Source organism: Falco punctatus, assembly GCF_963210335.1.
Source record: "Falco punctatus genome assembly, chromosome: 4".
NCBI classification, from domain to species: Eukaryota; Metazoa; Chordata; class Aves; order Falconiformes; family Falconidae; genus Falco; species Falco punctatus.
This window is the reverse complement of record NC_137583.1, coordinates 11,339,054-11,351,410: the sequence shown is the minus strand read 5'-3', so window position 1 is coordinate 11,351,410 and position 12,357 is coordinate 11,339,054. Positions and strand designations below refer to the sequence as shown.

Here is a 12,357-nt window from a genome sequence, read left to right as displayed (position 1 = left end):
GTGAGGAAGACCAATTTTTCACGAAATTTGGAGGCAGTGATTTAACCTTTCCTTAATGATGTGAGTCTGGGGTGGGAGAGTCAGAGCACAGCCTAGGGCTGTGGTTGGGGTCCTCTGGGTGGGTATGTGGTTGCATAGAATGGGTGAGGGGAGGCTGTAACAGCTCAGTGGGGGCTGAGAGCTGTCACCAGCATGTTTATTCCTGCTTGAACAAGGAATCTTAGATAAACTCAGTTATCAGGTAAACTCAGACATCCCACCTCAAGACTGTAGATAATTAAGAGTAAGTGGTACTAGCATTTGACTGAGGTTTAGACCAGGTGCCAGGTTTGTTACTGTTAGAGAGATTAATACAGCTGAATTGGTAAATCCAGATGGTCATGGTGATTTCAGACCTATCCAGCTCTCTGTTGCAGACACAGCTATGCTGTTTGAAGCAGCTCATTCCCTCCTCCTCATCCCCTGTCTCTTTCCTCTGTCATTCTTCCTTCTCCGTGCCCTGCTTCCTAGCCCGGCTTCCTGCTTCCAGGGCTGTCCCTCTCCCCAGGGGGGTGGGAGGGATACTGCAGCATAAGTGGATACTGCAGAACTGTCATCCTCTGCCAAAGACTGCAGAGACAGCCACCGGGATGCCCAGGCAGGATGGGGATTATCCGCAGTGGGTACGGTCTCCTCTTGCAGGTGTGCTGCGGAGGGAGGGTGTTAGTACCAGCTCTTTTGCTCTGGAGGAAAGAAGGGGGTGGGGGGTGGACTGCCTCTTCGCTGCCTCTGTTGGCTGTTTCTCGACCCCTGTGCAGCATCACTGCTGTCTCTAAACAACTTTATCTCAGGAGCTCAAAGGGGTTTAGAAACTCCTGTGTGCCAGTCTTCCTGCTACTTCCCAGGGGAAGGATATGGGTGTTCTCCATTCTCCATGGACAAACTGAGGTCTCTCATGTGCCAGGGCAACCATCTAGCAGTGCACATCTGACCTTCACATGGTTACACTTAACCCTAGGTGTTATTTAGTGTAATGGGCCATAACCCCCCCCTCCAACAGGACTGCCCCCTTTGCCAAACCATCTAAAAGCCAGTTTACACAGGACTTCAAGTTTCTAGGTGTTTCCCACTGGCTGGGGCAGGACCCAGCCCCATGCTGTTCCTGCTCATCCATGGCTGCAGGAAATCCAGAGGCTGCTGAAGACATTCCCTCTCGGGCTGCGTGCGGCGCCGCTCTCCCCTTTGCTGCACGGCAGTTAATAATGTTGATAAAGTCCCCTGTGCTTTACTACAAGGAATGAAGCAATGATATAGGACAAAAATAATCTTTCCTGTCCAGAAATAAGTCGCTGCTTTCCCAGGCTGTGATTAGTCATTCTTGGATCAGTCTGGCTCCCTGGTCCTCAGGTTCTGCATGCACGAGCCTAACAACCTGGGTCCTCCAGGTCTAATAGTACTGTCTCATTTCAGGACAGGGCAAGGAGCTTTTTGCCTTTAGCAATCCTGACTCCACTGCTGTGGTGAGTTCCTGGGAGATGTGGAGGTCTGTCTCTCCCTTGTTACAGAGAGAGGAGATACGATCTGGTCACAGAAACGATGAGTGCCAAAGGTCTAGTGGCTTCTGTCATCTGGCCCTCGCAGTTCTTTTAATGTCAGTCCTTCATGGGAAGGAGGGCTGGAAAGGACCTGCAGAAATTGTTCCCTTCCACTGCCCCAAGATGGAGTCAACTCAAAGATTTGTTTTGGTGCAGCGCAGCACAGTATGGGCTCTGCTGCTGTGTCCAGGTCTGCTCCCGACCCCGCTGGACCACCGTCTGCAATGGGAAGCTCAGGTAGGAAGCTGCAGTGCCGCCTGCTCTCTGCACTGCACAGTTGTTTTGAAGAATGCTACCAAGCCACTGCCTAGTTTATTTGCAGTGGCAGTTAAAGGCAACCCATCCCTTCGCTCTGGAGACATCATGTTTAGTCTTCTGTGTTGTCATCCTTCACCTAAAACAGTAATTCACGTGCACAAATTGTGTACGTAAAGCTGGAGCATTAGTAACAACTCTGTGCTTTGATTTAGTTTTTAATATTTTATTCTCTGTCGTGTCTCCATCCAGACAGCTCAAATAAGGGGCAGTCGCTCTCATCACTACAAAGTTTCCACGGGTTTGCTGACAGCACACGTGCTTGAGGAAGTGCCGAGCCTCCTACCTTAGCAAACAGCAGAGAAATTTTTTCTTTTCTACGATCTTCCCCCTCCCCCAGTTCACTAGTGTGTCAAAACCTTGAGTTTTGTGTAAAGTTGTTAAATAAGCTTCTAGGCAAAATAAAAGATCAAAAGGGGTCTAATTAGCTGCAGTCTGCTTAGGAATTGTGGATGTTCACCTAGTTTTCTAAATTGACACTTTTAACATTAGAACTCAAAGCAAAAACCGATGTAATTATTCCCTTTTTTTGAAGCTTAGGTTTAATGTCTTTATTGAAAATTGGGTACTTCTATGGCATCTCAAGATGCTTTATTCTATCAAATCTGGAGCAAGTCATTTTTCATTTTGGATTGTAATGTGGTATAAATGATAAGGGCCTGATTCAGAAAGCTTCCCCCCCTGCCACTGGCAGCCTGATGAGAAAGCTTCATAGTCACATCACAATAACCCTGAAGATAATCTACGGTTTGAGTCTTTGTGAAGCTGCTGGCTTTTAATACAGGGGAAAGACTGAGGTTTTGAGCTCTTAGTTAGGATGCCTGAACCTAGCTTGTCATCACAGGATTTTTAGTTCTTTTTATATCTTTTACCAGACATAGGGTGTTGAGGCAAAAGTGTGTTTCTCCTAGAACCTTTCTGTGCTGCAGTCATGTCTCTGGGAGTACTTTGGGTCTAATTGACATCTCAGAGAAGGCAGCATGTAATTGAATGGAGAATGTCTGGTGGTTAAAGCAAAGGAGGAATGAGAGATAGATGAGGTTTGCTGCAAACTTTTCACTTTTTTTCTCATATGACCTGATGGTGTGTCTCACTTTCCACTCTAATCATTTGAACATTGCATGTATGATTCACTTCCACGTGTTAAAACTCACCGAATTTGACTTCAATAACCTAGAGTAGCACAGACAGATGAGGGGAGGGTCATCATGATGTCATGTGTTGGAGCTGGACAGGTTACGAATCTTATTTATACTGTGGCAGGACACACAGGCTCCATTTAGAACCAGAGGCTGATGGTGCTGGCATTTTACTAATGCATACAAGTCCTGGTGCCTGCCCTGAAGACCTTACCACCCATAAAGACAAATAGCAAATATAGGATTTGCGTGAGGGTGATTGCTGAAAAGGGTCAGTCCCTTAGTGAACTTTAAAATTTTTTTGAATGTTTATCTAAAAGTTCGTGCAAACGGAGGTGGGTTTCTTTGATCTGAGATTCTCGTGAGAACTGTCTTTTGTGATTTCAACTGCTCCCTGGCTTGTGTCAGAAATGCTGTGAGTGGCGTCTCCCCGGGGATTTGGCATAGCCCAGGTTTTAGCTGGGCTGGAAGGGAAGCAGGGCAAGATTTATGCATCGGAACAGGGCTTGCGGTAAAGAAATTTTTATTGGCATCTCTTATGTTGTCCTAATTTGAAAGCTTCGATTCCTGATGATCATGCTGGGCATAGGTTCAAGGTTTCATTTGCACTTGGCTCAGCTGAGATGCTGGAGGAAACTTCTGTGATGGGAGGCAGATCCTTTTCCTTCAAAAACATAATTTCTCAGTAGATGGTAGGATCGGATTAGGGCTTCCTTTAAGAATCCAGTAGGGATTTGCTTGTATTTTTTTAACTCTGCTTCTCTGATGCGGTGTGATGATTAAAGGAGAGCTTTTCAGGTGTGAGAGTGATCTGGCTACTTGCTTCTGCGGGTTTTTCAGTAATTAGAGCTCACTGAATGAAAAGCTTGGTGCATCCATACACTACCGATTCCTAAGAGAATGCATGTTCGTTCTTTATTACTCCTAAATTATGTTATTGACTGACTATTAACAGACATTACTTTCCAACCCTGAGACAGCTGCTTTCTGGAAGAGGTTCAGTTGTTCTTTGTTTGTGCCTTTTCCCATTTGCTACTTAGCAAGATGCCCAGTGGCTTCAGTGGGGAGAGACAGAGCCCAAAAGCAGCTCTGAGAGCCGCTGCGGTTTGATGCAATTTAGTGGCTGACGTAACATAAGGCTACTTTTGTTAAGGAGCTAATGAAGGGGAGTGTCAGTCCCTCCGTCCCACCCAGAGCAAAAGGATAAGGATGTTCTCTCTGGCTGTATGTTGGGTCGAGGACTCGACCTCCAGTGAACAGACAAACATTGTGGAGCTGCTCTGTGCTGTCAGACTTGGTGCTGGGAGGGTTTATGTCATACAGAGCATCACTCCTGGGAAGCTGAGCTTGGACAGCACGGAGCAGCTTGCATCTGGATCTCATACTGCCATAACCGTCATTAAATAACACTTTAAAGTTTTAGAGTTCAATGTTCTTGTTTAAGTATTGAATAAAGGTTTTCTTTTAAGGGAATCTAGCTTAATCATCTGGTTGCATGGCTGACTTGAGTAGGAGCACTGAAATTCTGCAAAATTCCAAAATGCACCAGAGAATGAAAATCCTTACGGTTTCATAAACTATAGAAGACAAAGTAATTGGACTGATAGGTTTGTGATCTGTTACTGAGGGACATGAATGTGTGCACGGTAGAGGTAGGAAACCAGCACTTCCACCAGAACACGCAGCTGCTGTCTTAGGTGAAGTGAATACACTCTTTGTTTTTTTGTTTCCCCTTTCCTAGGTTGCTTAACCAACCTGCCTACTCCACGGGCTTCATTTAGAATTATGTGATTTTCCCCTTTTTTCTCACTCCTCGGGAACATGCAAGTCTTGTAAATTCCAGTTTATTTTTTAATCCTTTAGAAAGGCACCTAAGTTGGCCAATACACTGTGCAGCTGCCCCTCGAATCCCCTGTATTGCCTCCAGACAGTGTCTGTGCGTTAGTGCTAATCTGAAAATTCCCGGAGCGTATATCACCAGTGAGGTAATAGAAATTCGTATCTGAAAATGGGGTTATAACTACACATTAAAAAGTTGGATTAGACAGGTTATTATATGTATTATTACTAGGTTTTGACTACCTACAAACTAGGACACTAATCATGTAATTATGTTACTTGTGATTACCTAAAAATGCTTCCTCTTCAAATGGCCATTGCAAATTGGATCTTTCCTCTGCTGAAGTGACCTGTCTGTCAGCTGCTCACTGTGATTCATTAAATATGTTGCAACTGAGTTATAATCATCACTAGTTTTATAGAATGCATCCAAACCCAAGGATGACCTTTTTAATTTTCACTGAAACAGAAAGTCATAGGTGTTGGTATGTCTCCCTCACCTGCAGAAGTCTTGGTCCTAAAGCTCACTTCGGATAGTTTTGGTTCTTGAGAGTTTCTTAGGAGCTTTCAAGGCTAAGAAAGCCTCCTGAGAGCAACATACCAGCATACAAAACCCAAGATATTTGTAAAATAATACTAATTTCTATAATTTCTTGGGGTTTATAAACTCGATTTCAGATCACTTTCTTTTGAACGTTTTGTTTTCAAAAGCATTCATCAGAGCACTGGGTTTTCATTTCCTTTCAACTGACAAATTTTGGAATCAGACAGGATACAACTCTGCTGCCGGACAAGGCTTAGAGGTAGAGAGAATGTCTTTTATTGGACAAACTAGTATGGCTGGAGATCTTAAGCAAACTTTGAGGCATATGAGCCCTTCAAGTCTGAAACAGAAGCTTCCAATGTTAAGCACATGCTGAATAAACAGCTGCTTGGGGTTTAGTTACATACCTGTCAATTAGACCATCTCAGCAGAGGTGAAGATAGTACGAGTATCTCTAGGTCGTAACAGTGACTACAAAATATTACTAGATTATTTGTAAGCACCATCTGGGACCCAGATAAAAGGTGGCAGAATTTTATGAGGAGGAGTCTGTGTCTTAGGTGTGGGAAAGATGTTTCTTTCGAAGGATCTAGCAGCAACATATGAAAGTTCCTATTTTATGCTTAGGAGTGTGTGTCCTCCAGAAATTACTTAAATGTGCTTCAAATTTTCTTCTCATTTAATCTTTGCAGGAAGCTCAGAAAATGGCTTTTACGTTTACAGCCTTTTCTGCTCTGACACAGGCAGAGTAGTCTTCAACATGGAAGCTGAAACCCTGTTCCTGGGGTGGCATGTCCATGCAGAAGGTCACATATGACTGACAATCCTGAGCCAGTGAGATCTGCTGTTCTGGTTTTGTCAATGATTACCCTGGCCTGACAAAGGTTCTGCCATGACTATTGTGGTAACTTCTCAGAGCTGATTGGGAGCTATTAAAGAGTGATAAAAATCAGATATTTCTGACCATGGTGATCAAAGGAGGAATTCAGTGATCCTACAATAGGTGCTTGGAGTTCCCCGGGCATTGCCATCAGTATTGTTTAATGACCCAAGCGCTAAGGCTGTGTTGGGTAAATAGCAGCTTTGGCAGGCATATAGAAAAGAAGGTCTTAGGAGACAGGGGTTTCAGAGCCACAGCATAACTCACTTGCAAACTGCCCGCTTTCCTTGAATGCTGGCCGCTGTCATATTGTGACAGTCAGCCAGGAGGTTGACCCCACTTCCAGAATCCTGATTTATTCAGAAACCTGCGTATTTCCTCTCTCAGGTTTCAAACACATTGCTTGTGGTCTAAAGGCAACAGTTCCACCAGCTGAGCTGTTGAAGGTTTCTTTCTGGCTGAGGTTATGTACATATGTTAAAAGCTGGTGTCAGGTGGACTTTGCCTAGTAAGATTCTGAAATGTTCCTCCTTTAAGAACAAGGGTAATTTAATGCTCCTGCCCTACCTATAGGAATAGTCTGGTTTGGGAGCACAAATCCTCCACTCTGCTGTGCTGAAAGACTTTAGCAACTCGTGCTAAGAAGTTGAGAGACTTGGTGCATGGAAAGTGTTACGCTGAGAGCTCAGTGAGGGTAGCCACCAAGTTCCCCGGCAACCCAGAGTGTTTTTTCCCCGTGGTATCTTTCACACAAAACTTGTGGGCATCCTCACACTGCTCAGTGTGTGGAGCAGCGGCTGGGGGGATGCTGGATTGCTGCATCTCGGGCTTCTCATACCTGAATCCCCCAGACTGCCTGAACCCACCACACATTGGACCTCTGTGAATGTCCTTCTTGTTCCTGCTGACCAACAACCAGCCATTTCTCAGGCATGGAGTACGTGTGTGTGTGTGTGTGTGTAGTAGTAGTGAGTCATTTCTTTGGGGCTATTATTTAAGTCTTCAAACCATGGAAGGAAACCAGGAGCCTGTTTAGATGTCAGTAAAGGTCACTGGCTATTTTTATAGATTACATTAAAGAAAACCAAAACTGCACAAAAAGAATATTCAGATTTTGAAGTCAGATCTTTGCAAAACATTTTTGCTGCCAAACTATTGCAGATTGCTACAGAGCATGTGCAAACTGCTTTTTCAGGGGATCATAGTGTGGCCAAAAGTGTGTTACTCTCCCTGTTAAAAGTTATTCCCTGGCACCATCATGACCTTCCTGCCAAAATTTAATGAGTGCTCCAAAGTATAGCATTGAGATTGTTCAACCAAATGCTTGCAAAGAGATACCAGTTTTAGGCGGGAGGTGGTGGGTGTGCTCTGTGTTTGTTTTTTTTTTTTAACTTAGGTAAACAATTTTTCTGTAGTGGATGAATTGCATCGGCTGAAATTTTCAGCCCAAATTCCAGCTGGGGCAGACAACCAACATGGGAAACTTTAATTCAAAAGATTAAAGTCTGGCAAAATTCTAAGCAATCAGGGTCTTATAATAGTGAGTTTTATACAACGTGGTCAGCCTATCAAAGGGAAATAATTTTTCCTGTCTGTTTTGGTTTTGATGTCATTCCATCAAACATTTAATTGGGAGACACAGCATTAGCTTGAAACTCATTTTGAAGCAATGAACATTAGTCAGACATAAATGGGCTGGGGGCAAACTACACGAGTGCCAAGTGGTAGGAGAGATTTTAACAAGGGGCTTTGCAAACCACTTCCCTGAATGAATAAAATCAAAGTGAAGTGGAAAACAGACCTCAGCCTGGGCTCTGATGGAAGGAAGCGGGGCTTGAACGAGAGATAGGAGGCACCTAAATGTTAGTCTTGAGCAAGATATGCAACTGCTTAGAAAAAGCAGGTTAGGTTGGGAAAGCTCTTAGGCAGCAGGCCTGGCATTGCAGGGATCTGGGCAGAGAAGTGGTGGACTTTGACAATGCGGTGCAGCTGAGTGGTGGCTTGATCCAAAAGCCTGCCTGCCTGTTCTCTTGGGGACAGCCAGGGTAAATACTCTGGTGGTTTAGAGGCAATTTATGAGGTTAAATTGGAGGTTATGTGGTTAAATTGGCCCCCATGCAAATGTGGGTCAAAATGCTAATATGCCTGTATACAAAAACTGTGCAGGCAGCAAGCTGCTTGGAAAAGTCATACGTGCAGTGACCAGACCTCAGACACCGTAACGTAAGGAACAACCTTTGCTAATTATCAGCTGTTGCCACTGCAGAGTATTATAGTTGAGGGACTGCAGGCCAGAAAGGCAGGTGGGACTTACTCAAGGTCTTATCTCAACTCGGAGCACAGCTGAAGGTTCATTTCCAGGTCCATAGTCTCACCGCTGGAGCAGGCTGCCCAGAATTACTGGGAATACGTTTGTTTTTAATCTTTGCAATGTTCTCCTTGCTGTGGTGCCTGGAATTTATCTCCAAAACATTTTGCAGGGGAAATGTGATTATAGAGCTAGAGCTTTGGGCTATGCATGCTTCTTTTCAGGCTCCCAACGTCTTTGGAAGGGGTAAGTGTTACTAACTTGCCTCCTTTGTTTTTTGACAAGGAGAGTAATTTTTTGTAAAAAACCATTTTTATCCCTTACACTGAGTTCACAACAGCTTTAGCTTAACTCAGCCCACATTGCAGGAACTTCGGGAGGTGTTTTACATTTGTTAAAATAGATTTGGGTCTTTTATTGCTTTTATGACTCTATCACTACCTGGGGTCAGAGCCTTGCCGTGACTGGCATGTGCAGTGGGCAGAGAAGTCCTGCCCACAGTGGCATAAATGAGAGAAAGTTGCTCAAGCCTGCGATGAGGTCTGCTGAGCAAACAGCGTGCCCAGCCCTTCTGCAGGGGGGCTGAGTCTTCAGTTCCTGTCCAGCTCCTCACACAAAACCCTGTGCTTCCTCTCCTGTATCTCCGGAGCCTCGTCAGACCCTTCCTCTTCCCAGCGTATTGAATTGCAGCTGTCTCAAACCAAATGGCAGCGAATTGCCGCTCCTGAGCCTGCCCTTGTTTTTTCCCAAGCAGAAGGAAAAGGATGAAAGTTCCCAGTTTTGTGTGGTCACTGGCCAACTGTCCCAGCAAGCTCATATCTGCCCTGTTGAGAGACGTCTGTGCCCGTCTCAGCAGGGGGAGAGCATGAATGCGGCCGAGGAGCGCCGGTGTCAGGCAGGCATCACGCCTGCCTTTACCAGGCTGATGGGAACAGACAGGGACAAAGGTAAAGCTTGTGGCATGAAAAGGCTGCTTGTTGCAGCGTTTCATGGCCAGTGAGCATGACCACCCTTCAGGGCTAATTACCAAAGGAGAGAGAAGTATGTTCTTGTCAGCAGACCTACAGGGTTACTATTTAATGAAGCAGATATGCAGGTAGCTTGTTCAGTGGCATGAGAAGTGACTGACTTGTGTCCACAAGGATGTAGGTGTGCGTGGCGGGGTGCTTCAGGTGCCTTTCGACCCCCGGGCTTCTCTCTTAAGTGTAGTTGGGCACAGCTCTCCTTTTAGCAGTGGTGATCCGCAGCCTGCTTTCCTCTTCTCCGCTTTTTCCTCTCTAGCTTCTTAGCTCTCCTTTTCCCTTTTCTCTCTACCATTTTCCCCCTTTCCTTACCCCAGCAACTCTTGTTTATTCCATCCTGTCCTTTCATAGCGTTCCACCTTATTTTTCCTCCCCTTTTTCAATTACTGATGCTAAATGGCATTGAGCAGCGGTGTCATCACTATTTCATCAGGCCTGCCCCAGTTCCCTGCTAGTGGTTTGTAGAGCGTGTGTGAGCTGGGAACAGCCAGTATCCTCCGTGTGCTTGCATCAGGGTCCCCTGCCGATCACAGTTGCTCCGCACATCTGACAAGTGTTACTTGTCCTTTTCTTGGGACTGCCCACGGAGGTGTGCAGGGGGTTGGTGAACTGTGCCAAACCCTGGTGGTGTGCTGGCAGGGTTACAGCGAGTGCGAAGATGCCTCCATGCTATAGGAATCCCTTTGTATTGCTGTGTAGTCATATGCCCAAAAGTTAGTTGTGTGTTAATCCAGTGCCTGTGGTGGTCTCTGTGGGAGAGATGGGACAAAACACAAGGGAATTAATCAAGTGGTAATTCTTTTTTTCCCAAACCAGTGGGTATGGGCAGACCCGATGGCTCTTTCTGACTCCTAAACTTGTATTCTGATTTCATACAATTTATTCCATCCAGTATCACCTTTCAGACGTGTCCTGAATTCTAGGCTGGAGTATTGCTAAGAAGGAGTAGCATCCTATGGTATGACTCCTCTCAACATTTGTTACGGGAACTACTCATTTACTTCACTGCAACCTATGCTTTGACCTGACAGCAGAGCTATGTTTTACAGGGGGGATCTTTCTAACACAAAAGTTGATTAGTATATGTATATTAGACAGTTATGGATCTCCTCTAACAATGTCCCTTGTGTGTTTACCAGAAATGATAACTTGATTGTAAAAATGTCACCTGTGCTGATGGTCCTCCCATGGTATTGGGAAGAACATGCCAACTGAAAATTTAGCGTGACAGCAGAGATTTTGAAGCACAACAGCCTAGGTGTGTATGGGGAGCACAGACTGAAGAAGAGAGGATGTTTCAGGTCAGAAACGAGACGTGTTGGCAGAAACTTTGGGAGAAGACACATTATGTCTGTGTGACTCAGGCCTGCTATTCCCTACCTGTGGGGTTGACCCTTGGATTCTTTTTGTAGGAGGGGTGCTCCAAGCAAGAGTCAAAGCTGTGTTCCCACACAGATGCTCTGGGTCCCAGCCTCTTGCTCTGTGTCTCTACAGAAAAGACAGGGTGTTGAAAAGCAGCCCTTGCTGGCTCCAGGACCTGTCACCTGTCCACTTGTAGTGACACTAGGAAATGCACTTGTTTATAGTTGTGCTGCTTCACACACTCTATTTCTACCAACAGGATCCAGGCCAGCTCTGTGACTCTGCAGGCCTGTGCTGTCCCCTGGGAAGGGTCCTGCTGCTACACTGGCCACTGGTGACCTCGCAGGGGACATGGAACCGCTGGATGTCACAGCACCACAGGGAGCAGAGAAGGGTGCAACAGTATCACGAGCCAAGGTGGAAGGAGCAGAAAAAGTAGCAGCAACAGAGGAGGTGGCAAGCCCAGAGGGAGCGGATCTGGGTAGAAAGGTGGTCACTCCTGAAGGAGCAGCAGCAATAGTGGTGGAAGCATCAGAAAACCTAGAGGCGGAAAGCGTTACTGAAGCATTCGCCCGAGCAGCAGAGAGGATGGCAATATCAGAAGTAGCAAAGGTGTTGCAGTCAGCAATAACTGAGGTAGATGCCCCAGCAGCCTCGGGTTCCCGCTGGGGTGAAGGGCTGTGGGTGCATGCTCCCCTTGGCTGGGCTCACAGGTACCCGCTGTCACGGGAGGCTGCAGCTCTGGCACCGAAGCTAAACCTGGCCTTTCAGCCTTGCCCTCTGACCGCCTCGGGTGCATGGGACCATATTTCTGCTTAGCATCGAGCTATGGGGAGAGATCCTTATCGTGGAAAAATTGAAAGCCATCAAAAAAAAAAGAACCAAAAAGCCCCAAAAACCCCTCCCTGAAATTCCTGCTGAGAGTTTGTGCTCTTTTCCCATCTGGTTTCCCTCTGTCTTTCAGATGAGCTTTTTTTCATGATAGCGGGCACTTTATCACGCCTGGTATAGTTAAGGTTACAAAGCACTCTCCGTTACAGCCCCGCTAGCCACATGCTCATCCTGTTCCAAAACATTCATATTTGGGGATCAAAAAAGGTCCATGCGTGGTGTTTACTCAGAGAAGAATTTTTATTTGACATTTGAGCAATTATGCCTTGTGTTGTTCGTGAGTTTGCTGAGGGTGATAAACGCACTTTTCCCATTTGAAAAACCTGTCTTTTAACATTGATGATGTGGTGACAGATTTTCGGCAGGGCTGGGAGTTGGGTTTACCAGGGCTCCATGCCCACCCCGAGCACCAGATTTTCAGATGTGTTCAGCACCCAGCAGCTCCCTGTTGGGTGTGAGGCTCTTGGACATGTTTGTTCCCAT

The 12,357-nt window shown here is 45.8% G+C and overlaps 1 protein-coding gene across 1 annotated transcript in view; it reads left to right on the top strand.

Annotated features, from left to right (window-relative positions):
* Positions 1-12,357, top strand: part of EEFSEC (eukaryotic elongation factor, selenocysteine-tRNA specific) — a 245,654-nt gene that overhangs the window by 195,289 nt on the left and 38,008 nt on the right. The window contains exon 9 of the mRNA XM_080385408.1: positions 10,761-11,619. The gene's annotated coding sequence lies outside the window, so the exon portion shown is untranslated. The remainder of the gene's footprint in view (positions 1-10,760; positions 11,620-12,357) is intronic.